The sequence below is a fragment of the Cupressus sempervirens genome, chromosome 5 (assembly GCF_028749045.1).
Source record: "Cupressus sempervirens isolate cs-2001-9-10 chromosome 5, ASM2874904v1, whole genome shotgun sequence".
In the NCBI taxonomy this organism is placed as follows: Eukaryota; Viridiplantae; Streptophyta; class Pinopsida; order Cupressales; family Cupressaceae; genus Cupressus; species Cupressus sempervirens.
Genome location: NC_143122.1, coordinates 69493942 through 69509462, shown reverse-complemented (window position 1 = coordinate 69509462; position 15521 = coordinate 69493942).

Genomic DNA, 15521 nt, shown 5'->3' with positions numbered 1-15521 from the left:
TATTAAAACCTTGTCAAACATATGCAGTAGCTTCCGCCCAAAAAATATTCTAGGAGATCATGCATCCAAATCTAATGCCCCACTTATGAAACGTACCTCCTAATAAAATAAATTAAAAATAAAAATTTAAAGTTATTGTCTGTTGTTTGAACAGCTTGTTATCGATAGAAAGTTTTTATGATCGTCTTATTGATATATTTCTTGTACTATTTCAATATAAAAAGACGTTTAGGTGACGTTTTTGTTTTTTAATTAAAAAGCAACTGGTATGTTATGCCAATGTTTATGTTGGCAAAATTTAAAATCATTTTAGAATTGTATCGTAAGTTTAAAATTAATTAAAAAATTTTGTTTTGATGCTGGCATAGACATCACCTTAGATTACCACCAACCAAAATTACTCTTTAGTACTTTTAACATAAAAGTATTGTACGGAAGTATATTGATAAAAGTATCAATAGGCATTACACAACTATTCCCTGTACTAGAACTACTAAAACTAAGAAAGCATAAAAACAAATGCACTACTGCCTTAAACCCAACAAAGTTCAACAAGAAACAAAAAAAAAAACATAGATAGCTGGGAGGAAAGGGCCTTAAGGCTTCTTGGCATCCTTCCCCCAGGGGGATTTTAGCCTAGTCTTCCGCAAGAAAGTTGAACAACATCCTAGAGTCCTCATTGGTCAAATCACCTTTAGGTGATGTTTTTGTTATGTTTAGTTTCAATTATTAAAAAGTGTCATATAGTTGCATGTATTTGCCCTAATTTTTATAATAGGTTAATTACATAGAATAATAAAGTAAAAAATTTGATATAATTTTATTAAAATTTAATTACTACTAAGCTACGATGAGTCATAAATTTACTAGAATAAAATTTAATTTTCTAATAAATCAAATAAATAACATTTATTTATTTAATTTATTATATACTAATAAATTATCATCTAAAAAATATTCCCATAAAAACCTATTATGAAAAAATATTGAAAAAGGGATTCTTATAAATCACTACTCATTAAACATTAGTCAATGAGTTTGACTCAAAAATTACATAGTTAAACCCTGATAACAATATCACAATCTCCTTAAGAAAAACTAGTATGAAAAATTAATATGAGAAATAATATTAAAAAATAACAACTTCCACAAATATTATATTGGCTAAACTAAAAGTCAATATTTAAATGAAAAACTATACTAATTTAAAAAATAACTTTAAAATTTTTTAAAACTAATTAAAAGTGGAGATAACAACAAATTAATTTTCTAAAGAAATAGAAAAAAATAAGAGTTAAAAGTATAGATAAATTAAATTATAAATTATATACAAGAGTTAAAAATGGAGATAAGGATGTTCCTTAGTCCATTTAAAAAAGAAGAGATAAATAAACAAATAAGAAAAAAAAGTTGATCGTGTAGATAATAGCTAATTAAATTAAATAAATGAGAAAAAAGAGAGAGTTAAAGTTGGAGTGAGATAAAAGTAGTTGGATAATAATTAACGGCAAGGTTGATAGTTTTCTGGTCTAAGGCTAACAATTTTTCGGTCAAAAAAGTAATTTTATAGAACAAAATTCTCACATATAGTCTATTAGCTAAATTATAAAATTTGATTAAAATTTAAAAAATTTAAATTATACTTTTATATTAAAAATCTAATTTTTAATTTAGAAAGATTAAAAGATTATTATTTTATATTGAATATTCAAATATTAAAAAGAAAAAGTTAAAAGTATAGATAAAATTAAATTTTAAATTATATATAAGAGTTAAAAATGGAGATAAGGATGCTCCTTAGCCCTTGGCTCTTAGTTGAATAGGTTTCAAGCATGCGTGGGTCTATAAATGTACCTAAAACTTGTTTGTGGATGACCTCCATAAAAAATAAAATGGAGATAAATAAAAAAAAAAAGAAAAAAAAAGAGTTGACAGTGTATATAATAGTTAATTAAATTAAATAAATGGGAAAAAAGAGAGAGTTAAAGTTGGAGTGAGATAAAAGTAGTCAGATAATAATAATTAATGGCAAGGGTTGAGAGTTTTCTGATCAAAGGCTAACAATTTTCTGGTCAAAAAAGTAATTTTATAGAACAAAGTTCCCACATATAGTCTATCGTCTAAATTATAAAATTTGATTAAAATTTTAAAAAATTAAATTATACTTTTACATTAAAAATCTAATTTTTAATTTAGAAAGATTAAAAGATTATTATTTTATTTTGAATATTCAAATATTTAGAAAAATATATCTTTAATAAAAAATTCATAATAAAAATAATTTATAAGTAAATATAGATGTCATTGTACTATTATCTATTAATATTTTATTTAAACTAAAAAAATATTATATAAAATATTATTCATAAGATATAGTCACAAGTTAAATTATAAAAGAAAAATATATTATTAGAATAATTGTATGATATAGTAACATATTATTGATTTAATTTTTAAAATATCAAGTAGTGTTTCCTCAAAATGTGCTCTTATAAGACCCAAATTTATAAGCCAATGAAATTCAAGTAAAATAAATTTTCATAAAAATCTCATAATATAAACATTACAAAAATTAAAGGTTAATATTAAAATGAAAAACACTTACATCTAATTGGTTGAGATATGAAAGATTTATAACTAGTTATGTACAATTGATTGCAATGGTAAGTACAATAATAGATGCAAAGTGTCAAAATTTAGCAATAGTAGAGATTTAGGGAAGTAAAGCTATAAATAGATCGAAATAGAAATAAATAATGAGCGGAGCTATAAAGAAAGAGTTAAAAGTGTATGTATGTATGTATATATAATGTCATAGATAGTTGGAGCAAGAATGAAAAAATAAGAACCATCAAGTGTTCAAAAAGTATTAATTAAATTAAAAAATAAAAAATGTTATAACAAAAAAAATTGTGAATTTCCTAATATTTCATAATAATAGATATTTGAAATAAAATATGAAATATTATCTAATATTAACTCTACAAATATTTGTGTTATTGATTAAATGTTTATATAAGTTGAATATTTTACTAATCAATTGGTACTAAGTGAAATTAGTAGCATACACATATTTTTCTTATCACATAAGTGCATGCATATAGCTTAGGAAGCATGTCGGAAGCTACTATTATTTTTACCTTTTTGGTATGTGCATGATCATGGTGTGTCAAAAAATGGTGATGTGTAAAAAGTGGAGTTTAAAAATGTCTAAAGCATTTCAAAATCTGCTCTGACTTTTTTTCACCCATCTTGATACCAAGGTAAAAAGGTTGGGCCAAACCTTATTGGGTATCCGATATGAGATTGGATACTCAAAACTTGCAACCAGGAATTTTTTTAAAAAAAACTGAGAGCAAATTTGGCATTTGCGTTTGAGCTTGGTTTGTGTTGCCTCCATTTTGAGTATCATATATAGGAACAAGTACATGATATAGGTAACAATTTTTTTTTTTTTGGTATTTTTTAATGATTTTGAATGAAATTTAATATAAATTAGGTATTTCAGATAGAAATTGTTGAAAATTGGGTTATTTTTAATAGAAATTGTTGAAAATTAGCTTTATATTTTAATAGAAATGTTGTTTTGCAATTTAAAAGGTATGTTTGACCCGAATAATGACACTGAGCTAGGAAACAATGTTCCTCAAAACCCTCCACCAAACAATCCAGTACCCCCTCAAAATCGTACACCAAATGATCCCCTACCCCCTCAAAATCGTACACCAAACGATCCCCTACCCCCTCAAAACCCTCCTCAAATTAAAGATTCGATAGAAGAAAATATCAGTGGATCGAGAGGTTTGCAAACCACACATAAAAGTGTACCTGCATTTTCTCCCATGTTATCCATGTTAAACACCATAGTGGATAATATTCAAACACTTACCAATGAATAAAATGCTAGTCTTCATTAGCGTGAGCAAATGCATGCCATGTTTGATGATGGGTTGGACAAAGATGAGGTTGTGACCCTAAACATAAGTAAAGATGATATAGTTAACCTTTTTGTGGACCCAAAAATTAGTAAAACAGTAGACGACAAAAAGGCCAAGTTATCAATTAAATGGTGTACAAATGACGCTATGCATGTGAACTTTTGGGATCATTGGTGGATGGTTTTTGACAAATCTCCACAATTTTTTTTTGAGGTGTCATTCTATTTCATTAGATAATCATATATCAAATTTGTGTTGCACCTTAATGTGAACTATTGGAGCACGAGGCCCAACTTGAGTGTAGAGGAGGAGCTCCTCAGGATAGACCCTTTTCCTAGTGGAAGAAAGCTGGCACTTTTGTCCCTCCTATTGATGTCTCCCTGCTCCTCTAGTGCATCATCTTGATATCATTGTAGAGTCTAACTCTTAGACTATTAGATTCATCCATAGATTAAGTAGCCTATTGATATCCTAGGCTAGGTCAGTATTGCCTCCCCATGCTGATGATGCTAGCACAAGTTCATCTTCGGCTAGCTCATCACATATTTGTGTGTCCCATATTTGCATAACATGTAAGAATATTGATCTAGGTCCCATAGATATTTTTTCAAGTATCATTTTGTATTTGAGGATGATACACCAGAGGCACATAGAGAGACTACACACCTTGAAGTGACAGAGGAGGGGCATGTAGACGCATGGGATCTTGCTATGTCGGTACGTGTTATGTAATTTAATCTTTATAACAGAGTAATTTTAACCCATATTGACTTATACATGTATGTGATCTTCATTCATGTTTAGTTGATGACTAAGGGGGAGCTCAGACATGTTGATGATATCACGCTCTTGACTATTTCATTTGGCCTTGAGACATCTACGGTATATTATGTTATGTTCTCATTGTTTTTCTATTTGATATTGGAACATATATGGTTTCTAATCTCTCTTTTCTCTTGTAGGTATCACCTATTAGTGAGAGGCAGAGTGTGGGGGGTGAGGCACAACCCATTGACAAGGGAAAGGTAATTAAGTGTTTTTAAAATGATCAAATATCAATGCATTCTTTTAAAATGTTTGTGCTAATGAAATTTAATTACATTGTTTATTGTATAGGGCGTGGCTACTAGTGATGAGTCCATGCAGATTCAGCATCACAGATCCTCTGACATTTCTATTTGTAGTGAGAGGCTCATCGTATGTACAAGTATCATTTATTTGTTATTTTCCTTATTTTCATAAGCAAATTCAAAATTGATTTCCATGATATTAACAACTAAACTTCTGTATCTCATAGGAAACACCTAGTGCACAAGAGGCTAGGTGTTAGAGTTTTGTATATTTGCTCATGCAACCATTATATCTAGAGGAGTTGACAGAGGTAAGTCATAGTTTGAATTCTTGATTATATTTTATAAATTTAGTATGTTATGAATTATAATGTTATATTTTAAGTTGTAGATCCATCCAACAAACATACTTGAACATATACAGGCCACAACCAACTAGGTTCCATAAATCTTGACATATGAGAGGACTCTTGACCGACGTAGGAGGTTGATGAGAGAGCTATTTATAATGGAAGTTTAATAGTATAAATCTTCATTAAAGAAAGGATCATTATTCATTTTAGTAATTCAATGTTAGATACATAGAATCATATAAATTTAGTAGCCTAAACTTGGGTTTTCCTTTTTTCTTTATGTAGGAGGCATCTAATCCACCTAGTTTAGTGAAGAGGCTACATTTTGAGATGACATATGCTATATTGTATACAAAAACATTGATATTATACACATTTCAATGGCATGATCAGCCACATTTTATATGTGGATCTATGTATTTTGATATATATTTGTGTACTTTGTCTATGGATACGTGAACTTTGATATATATTTACGTAATTTCTCTATGGATACATGTATTTTGATATATACTTTTGTCATTTTGTGCACAAGGATATATGTATTAATTTAGTATAGTATTGTTCAATTTATCGTGGATCATGTGTATTGTTCATGTTTATGGAACATGATTCATTTTGATCACATTTGTTATAATCGATTCAAATGCAATAATTTGTGAAGAACATTTTAATAACCTTTATTATCAAATTTTGATGCAAAGTTTAATTTGAAATGATCTCAGCAATCCTTAGGATGTCTACAACTAGTCAAATCCATGGCCAATTTGGTCATAGGAGCCCATGTTTGGTCTTACAAGACATTTTATTATGTATTGGTCGCAAACATTATTGGGGCTTTGTGGTCAAAATAGGGTTATCACTAGGCTATTTTAGGCCTTGATATGACTATCCTATAGTATTCAATGTTTCACTAATAGCCCCTACGAGCCCTAAGTTATGACCCTCAGAAGATCGACCTCGAAACACACTTAGAGCACTTTGGAGACTCTTCAATACAAGGTGATTGCAAATGTTGGAGGCTCTCCGTGGCTAGAACAAGGGTGCCACTATGATTCACTTGCCCATCCAGAGCTAATGGTACTAATGAATTGATGCCAAGATCAATAGTTTCAAAGTTATGTAGTGATGCACCTATAAACTGAGGTACACTACAAGTTTTGGCATTGAGGGAGATTGCTGTGCTAAATCCAAAAAAAATGTGATTTCTTCGAAATGAGATAGGTTATTATAGGCCTCAACATGACCGTCCTCTAGAATTCAATGTTTCATCGATAGCTCCCACGAGCTCCGAGTTATGACCCTTGGAAGATTGAATTTGAAATGCACTTAGAGAACCTTGGAGACTCTTCATTACAGGGTGGCTGCGAGTGTTGGAGGCTCTCTGTGGCTAGAAAAAGGGTGTCACTATGGTTCACCCATCCATCCAGAGCTAATGGCACTAAAAATCTGATGCCAAGATCAATGAAATCAAGGTTACACAATGATGCACCTATGAATTGAGGCAAGATTTGAGCCAATATTCGATACTAATTGTTGGATGGATATTTTGTAACCGACAATTTTGGGTAAAAATCTAGTCGCAAAATAGGATGACCAACCACAATGTGAGACAAAGTATCTCCTACCTTGAAGGGAAGGCTCCCCCTTCTCATTGTTCCTTGGATCAACTCAAGATAAGTAAGAAGTCAAGAGATTTTGTAAAAGGGGTGTTACCAATATTCTTTCAAGAAAGAATCCACTTACTTGTGGAGCGAGTAATGGGTAGGGTGAAAACTCTAACTACACTTCTATCAAGAGTTGGAAAAAGTGATACCGATAAACCTACACTAACTCAAAGGCTAGTTGAAAATGTATCGGTTTGGTCCTAAGTCTGGTCGTATTTCTATATGAAAAAGCTTTATTACTAAGGCACAAAGACTCTTAAAGGTAAAGATAATTGGACTATTTTGCAAATTAAGAAAGAAGTATAAGCTACAAAAAAAGCTTCTAGCTATATATTTCCACAATTGCTCCTAGTCAAAGATCTAGCTCTAATTGCTTCTTAACTCTTTTCTATTCAATTACCAAGAACACAAGATAACATGAATAAAAGATAACTTAAATGAATTATAGACAAAGCTTATAATCCACACAAGTAACAATGTCACTAAATCAAAGTTAAGCCTCAAATGCCTCTTTGTATTCACTTTTCTCTCAAAATAGTACTACACAAACAAAGTTTTGTTGGCACAATTTCTCCAAAGCTCTCTTGCATACAATAAAAGATGATTTTTACAATGAGAGGGCACTCCTTTACATAGGCATAGGAGTTGAGAAAAAGATAGAGGAAAAAGTGGGAGAAACTCAACCAACTTTGACCCAGTCTAACTAGAAGAGAAATTATAGGGTTACATGCAACTGCACATGCAACTTGCACTACATCTTTTATGCACATATAACTTGCATTACATGTAATTACATCTTTTTATGCAATGTATCCTCTCAAACCTACAAACATAAATTTGAAAAAAAACCAACAATCCTAAAGATTGTTTCTCAGTGCCTTGAACTTGATGATGATATCACACATTGTAGGAAGATCAACAATCTCCATTGTCTTTGATATGACATCTATTCTCATTGCATCTGCATATGTTGAGTGCACAACCTTGGAATTTGTCGCCAGAGAATCTAACAAGTGCTTCACCGAGGATTTATATAAGACAAACTTATTCATTATGTGTGAACCAAAGTCTTTAGAATCCACATCAACATTAATCTTGATTCTATATTCTAAAATTACCCTTTCAACTGTAATAAGATTACCATGTTCATCAAGAACATGACATCACATTTGTTCCAAATCACAAGTGACTATTGTTTCTACCACTTGGCAATCTCTAAGAGTTGCCTACAACTTTGAAATCAGATTCCTCAATGTTTCCTCTTTGTAGCTTTGAGTCCCTGACATTAGAAACACATTTCACATGATAGAAGAACATCACACAAGACCATAGAATCTAAATAAAATTTGGAAATTTCATCCCAATCATTAAGAATCTCTTTCAAACCATTTACTTCTCAGGTCAAAGAAGAAATCAAATTTTGTTCCATTTCATTCATCTCTTTGACATGACTAAGGACTGCAATGGTCTCTATGATGGCTTGAACTCCCTCAGTGATGATTTCTCCTATCCAAGACTTTGCAACTTCAATCAACTTTCTCTCCTTGGATGTTTGAGACATAACAACTATACTTTGAGAAGATTGTTTCCAGATGACTTCATTCAAATGAGTAACTTCTTATTTGAGTTGATTCTTTTTCTCCCACAATTCATGATTGCTTTTTGATACATTTGCTAATGCATCTAGAGCATGTTGTAAACAAATCAAACATGATTGTTTCCTAATTTCAACCTTGGTGAAATTGTAATTAGAATGGGCGAGTTCTTCAATAGGCTTATCCACTAGTGGCTCAACAACTTTTACAAATTTGGTTTTATCCAAATCAACCAAAATCCTTGAAATAATCTTATCTTTCAAAGATTTGGATTTGGTTTTCTAAACAGGGAGATTATCCAGAGGTATAACCACTTTTCTTCTCTTTTTTGTAATCTTACTCAACTATGTAGGCAAGATGACACTTTCTTCTGTGGAAGTAGGTACATTGGAGACCATTGACATTGATCTTGATTGTATCTCCGTCATGAATGAACAAGATTCAGTCTGCATAGTTGAATTCATAGGAGCATGATGAGATGACTACATCATGAAAAGCTCAAAACCTATCAAAGATGTATCAAGTTGGAAAACTTGATCAATTGTAAGAGTTGGAAAATCCTCAAACACGCTACCAAATGCTCATATTGTTCATTTTCCACAATAAGAGGAGCGATAGAAGAAATAGGAAGAGCTATTGTATTGACTTTCAAAATGGGAATGGAAGGTGTGAAAATATTGGAGAATGAATCCACATCATCATCTACTTCATCTAGAAAAGGTGCTTCATGGATGGATGCCACATGAGTTTTTGCAGGCCTTGGAGGAGATATGATCATGACATCCCCTTTTTCCTCCTCAACTTCTTCATTTGAATCTATCTCCAGTTCCTTCTTGAACTGGTTTAGAGATCTGAGATGACTTAGAGCCCTTTCCACCTTTTAACTTGAATTTAAGGGAAACCTTTGCATCAGAAGAGGAAGCACAATCTTTCCCTATAATTTCTAGTTGTGACTTCTTGCCAGGAGGGCCAAAGTTTCCACAATCCAAACCCAACTTAGGATTAACTCTTTTTAGGCCTTTGATTTTTAGCCATTTGTAAGTGTTTTCCAAAATAGATATGACTGATGAGGAAGTTGCATGAGCCAACTCTTTATCATAATGATATTTCATCTTGCCTTTGGATTTTTATGGTGAGGGCATTTTTTGCGCTTGTGTTGCAATACAAAAATCCCAAAATATAAACACATCATTAGAGGAAATCGCCATAAAAATTGATTCTCGATTCACAACAAAGGTTCGAATGCAGATTTGAAACTTGAGAGTTCCAATGAGATGATTTCAAAAGAGAGAAACTATATGCATATGTAGTGAATGGAGATGAAAAGTGAATGAAAATGAAATATGAAATGAAGATGGAATGTGGAATGAAGTATTATGGAGGTGGAAAATGGAAGATGGAAATGTAAAGAAATGGATATATGTAAAGATGGAATGCATGGGAATGCATGAAAATGAAGATTGTTGATTTTCAAACATAACTTAAGATTTTCAAGATGTTATTGCATGAAAAATGATTACATGTAAGTGCAACATGCAACAGGGAATGGAAAGTGAAATGTGAAGAAAATGTGGATGGAGGATGTGCTTTACATGTAAGTGCAGGTAATGGATGAGATGTGAAGCATAGAAAGACGTGGAAATTGGGAAAGCATGTATTTTCTCATGGGGGCATGAGTACATATCAAGAGGTGAAAATGGAATGAATCTTGAAGGAAAATGAACTTTATAGTCATATTTGGTGAAATGCTAAAGTCAACGTACAAAGAAGATGAAAATGACATCTTTTTGACTTTTGAAAAAGTGACTTTAAGTCAAAATCAAGGTTTTGAGATGCAACTATATGTAAGATTTTCATATAATCGTTTCGTGCAAGTGAATGCAGAAAGTAAGATGAGTGATAATGGAAGAAGAAAATGGGATTACATGCATGTGTGAATGGTGAATGAGATGGAAAACATGTAATCACATTTGTTGGATGAGATGTGAAGTGTTGTGACATTGAAGATGGAAGTGAAATGTGATGATGCTTTCACATGAAGTGAAACAAGAACAAGTTATTGGGAAAGAACTTGCAACTTCTCCAAAGTGGAAAAAATGGGAAAGCAAGCAAACAAAACACAAAAAACCTTTGGAAAGTGACTCAAACATGTCAATACACAAAGCACTTCAACACACAATTTCAAATTTAGAGATTGGGGAAAAATTGGAAATTCATGAAACTGAACAATTTCTTCATTGTTAAATGAAAAATGCACTTTTCATGGTATCAATTTCAACAAGTGGCAATCATCAAGAAATAATGTGCATAAAGTCAAAAGGATACACACAAATTAAATAGCAAGAAAGATTAAGTCCACTTACATGAAGATTAAGTGTAAAAAATAATGGAGAAAAATGCTCAATCTTGAAAATTTCTTCAAAAACACTTTGAATCTTTCAAACCTTGCAAATTCAAATGGGATAAGGCAACAAACAAGACATTTTAGGTGGAAGATGCAAAAACATACCCTATTCGCTCCAGAATCCAACATTTTTGGATTGCATATGCTATGGAATGTTTTTGGTAAAAAACATTTTTCTCCAAAGCATGAGATCAAAATGTTTTGGTTGTTAAACACCAAAGTATGTACCAAGATGTAATGCAATCTCCAAAACATGCTCAATCAATTCCTCCTTAAGTTAAAAAGTGGGCCAAAAATGAATCTATTTGGAGTTTTCACCAAAAAAATGCCCTTAGATAGAACTTAGAAAAACGTCTTTAAGCAAGATGAATTTATTTTTGACAATAGAAAATCCATTGATGAGCAAAATTGACCCTATTGGAGAAGATCTAATGAAAAATCATCAAGTAAAACTCTCACAATCTCCAAAATTGAGTTCTTGGGGGCTCATTACAAGTGTTCTTCGAAAATTAGGTTTCTTGGGAGCAAATGCATGAAAAATGATTAAAATCAGACCTTTTAGGAGGCATGACATGTTTTAAAATATGCTTATGGTTAAAATCGCTCCTTTTGGGGTGAAATGCATATTTTAAAAACTCCCCATAAGGAAAATTACACCTTTTGGGAGGCATGACACATTTTAAAATATGCATTTCGTTAAAATCACACCTTTTGGGGTGGAATGCATATTTTAAGTTAAAGGTCATGTTTTTTATGCAATGACACATTTCAAGTGAAAGTTCACATTTTTGGTGTAATGATACGAAAAAGGTCCACTTTTGATGACCTTATGCTTTTAAGTTGAACTTTGTATGCAATGACATGTAAAAAGTCAATTTTTGATAAATTTTACATGTAATAGCATATAAAAAGTCCACTTTTGATGACTTAAGTGATTTTAATAAGTAGATGTCAATTTAAATTCATTAAAGTATTACTTAAGTGGGACATAAATTATATTTACATATCATATTAATAATTTAATATGTATACCATTTAAAAAGTAATATTTACTAGAGCATTTGATTTAAATGCTAAAAATTAAATTGAACTATATAATTAATGTATTTACTTAAGTGAAAAAAAAAAACAACTCAACTTAAAATTATAACATAAAGTGCACTATAGTTACTTTAAGTGAAAATTTAAAAGATAAAGTAACTTAAAAACATTTCATAAAGTGAATTTAATTTATATTTTTCAAAAAGTGAATGTCATGTTAGAAATATAATATAATATTTTTAATTCATGTTGTTGCATTAAAAAAGTCCACTTTTTGGATATTAAAATGGGCATATCTCTTGATTGACAACTTCGATTTAGCTCTAGATTAGATCAAATTGAAGGAGAAACCAAAAACCATGAAGCAAAATCAAAGGACTAAAAACCAACAAATGCAAACTCAAAAGCAAAGAAAAGGATGATGAAGGCCTCAAAAATCAAGCATAGGCTCGACAAAAAGCAAAACAAAAAAGACTTGATGAAAACCTTCAGTAAAACAATTTGATGTACGAGTTGGAGTTGATTGATTGATCAACAGTAAGCAATTGAATATCAAATTCAGCCTAGAGAGATGTGAAACTAGCTTGAAAATGTTTTGTGCTGTTACTAGCATTTTGGGGTGATAAAATATAGGACAACACTAATTAATAATTAGTATTATGTATCCATGGTTGAATAGTAAAAGCCCCCAACTCATAATTGGGAAGTTGCGGGTTCACCACTCATTGAAAAATATTCTTGGGAGAGTAATCACTCCCATTAATAGTGAAACTTAAACATGCCGCCTTGTCAAACTAGGATTATTTAGAGGGAGGGAAGGGAGGTTATTGTCGAAAGCCAGAGAGAAGTTAACAACATTTCCCTTCCCCTTCCTTTATAGGTCTGTAAAGGGAGGGGACCACATCTTAATTCTATACATAACATGCACACCTAATAATCATTAAGGTACTCTACTCGCCTAGTTAGGATGCTACTTTTCATGGCAACTATAGCCGATTAATCTTTCCCTACTGCTACAATTTTATGGATAAAATTTCAAAAAAAGATCCTACAGATCCTTGTATAAACTATTATTTTGGCTGGCTATTTATTTTCTAATTGAAATGAAATAAAGCTCTCCAAAAGAGGAGCAATCTTAATCCTCCCTTCCTCCTACTCCAATTTTTTTTGTTTTTGACATTGACATGTAGAACTTTATCTTTATCCTCGTCCAATTATTAATTCCAAAAATGGATTGTATTCAGTCCAAATTTTGTTGATTCGTTAGAATAGCTTCCGTTGAGTCTCTACACCTATTCCATTCTTAGAAAGGAAACTATTGTAAAGAAGTTGGGATAGGAAGAGATGCTTACACTAGTGGATCTGTATCCACATATAATTTTGGCTCTCAAGCTTGTAGGATGCAATGACACTATAGTTGGGAGATAGCAGTGTAGTCGATACTTTGCATGCATAAGGTCCACTAAGGCTTTAGATAAAAGGAATTATGTTTGGAAAACCCCACCTAGTTGGAAAAGAGTGAGAGCCTACAAGGAGTTTGAGGGAAGGGGATGTTTCACCCATAGAATTGTAGGGATCTGACAAATCAAGAACACTACAAGTTTTGGCATCGAGCAAGATCACTATGACGAATCCAAATAGAATGTGATGTCTCCAAAATGAGATAGGTTATTGTATACCTCAACATGAACATCTTGTAGCATTCAAAATTTCATTGATATCCCCCATGAGCTCAAAGTTATGCCCCCTCAAAAGATTGACCTCAAAATGTACTTAGAGCACCTTGGAGACTCTTTGGTACGGGGTGGTCGTGAATGTTGGAGGTTCTCTGCAGCTAGGAAAAGGGTGTCACTATGGTTCACCTACCATCTAGAGATAATGATGTTGATGATTTGATGCCAAGATCAACAGTTTTAGAGTTATGTAGTGATGCACCTATGAACTGAGGCACACTACAAGTTTTGGCATCAAGCAAGATGATTGTGCCAAATCCAAAAGGAATGTGATCTATTTGAAATGAGATAGGTTATTGTAGATCTTGACATGAACATCCTATAGAATTCAACATTTCACCGATAGCCTCCATGAGATCTAAGTTATGACCCTCGAAAGATCGACCTCAAAACACACTTAGAGCACCTTGGGGACTCTTTGGTATGGGTGGCCGCAAATGTTGAAGGATCTTTGTAGCTAGAAAAAGGGTTTCAATATGGTTCAACTACCCATCTAGAGCTATTGGTGCTGATGATTTGATGCTAAGATCAACAGTTTCAAAGTTACGCAGTGATGCACCTATGAACTAAGGCACACCACAAGTTTTGGCATCAAGCGATATATTATTGTGCCAAATCCAAACGGAATGTAATCTCTCCAAAATGAGATAGTTTATTGTATACATTAACATGAAAATCTTATAGCATTTGACATTTCATTGATATCCCACACCATCTTTGAGTTATGACCCTTGGAAGATCAACCTTGAAATGCACTTAGAGCACCTTGGAGACTCTTCGCTATAGGGTGGCCACAAATGTTGGATTCTATATGTAGCTAGAACAAGGGTGTCACTATGGTTCACTCACCATTTGGAGCTAATGGTGTTGATGATTCATTGCCAAGATTAGCAGTTCCAAATTTATGTAGTGATGCACCTGTGAACTGAGGCACACTACAAGTTTTGGCATTAAGTGAGATCATTGAATTGAATCCAAAAGGAATGTGATCTCTTCAAAATGAGATAGGTTATTATAGACCTCAAAATGACTATCCTTTAGCATTCGACATTTCACTAATAGCCCCCATAAGCTCCAAGTTATGATTGTCAAAAGATTTACCTCGAAACACACTTAGAGCACCTTGGAGACTCTTTGGTATAGGGTGGCTATGAATGTGTGAGGCTCTCTGTGGTAAGAAAAAGGGTGTTACTATGGTTCACCCATCAATCTAGAGCTAGTGGTGATGATGATTTGATGTCAAGATTAGTGGTTTCAAAGTTACACAGTGATGCACATATGAACTGAGGCACACTATAAGTTTTGGAATCAAGTGATATCACTGTGCTAAATCCAAATGGAATGTGATCTCTCTGAAATGAGATAGTTTACTGTAGACCTAGAAATTATTGCCCTATAGTATTTGACATTTCATTGATATTTCCCATGAGCTCTGAGTTACAACCCTCAGAAGATCAACCTCAAAACACACTTAAAGCACCTTGGAGAATCTTCGGTACGAGATGGTCATGAATGTTGGAGTCTCTTCATGATTAGAGAAAGGGTGTCACTATGGTTCATCCACCCATCTAGAGATAATAGAATTGATGATTCATTTCCAAGATCAACAGTTTCAAAGTTATGTAGTGATGCGCCTATGAACTGAGACACACTGCAAGTTTTGACATTGAGCGAGATCGTTGTGTTGAATCCCAATAGAATGTGATCTCTCTAAAATGAG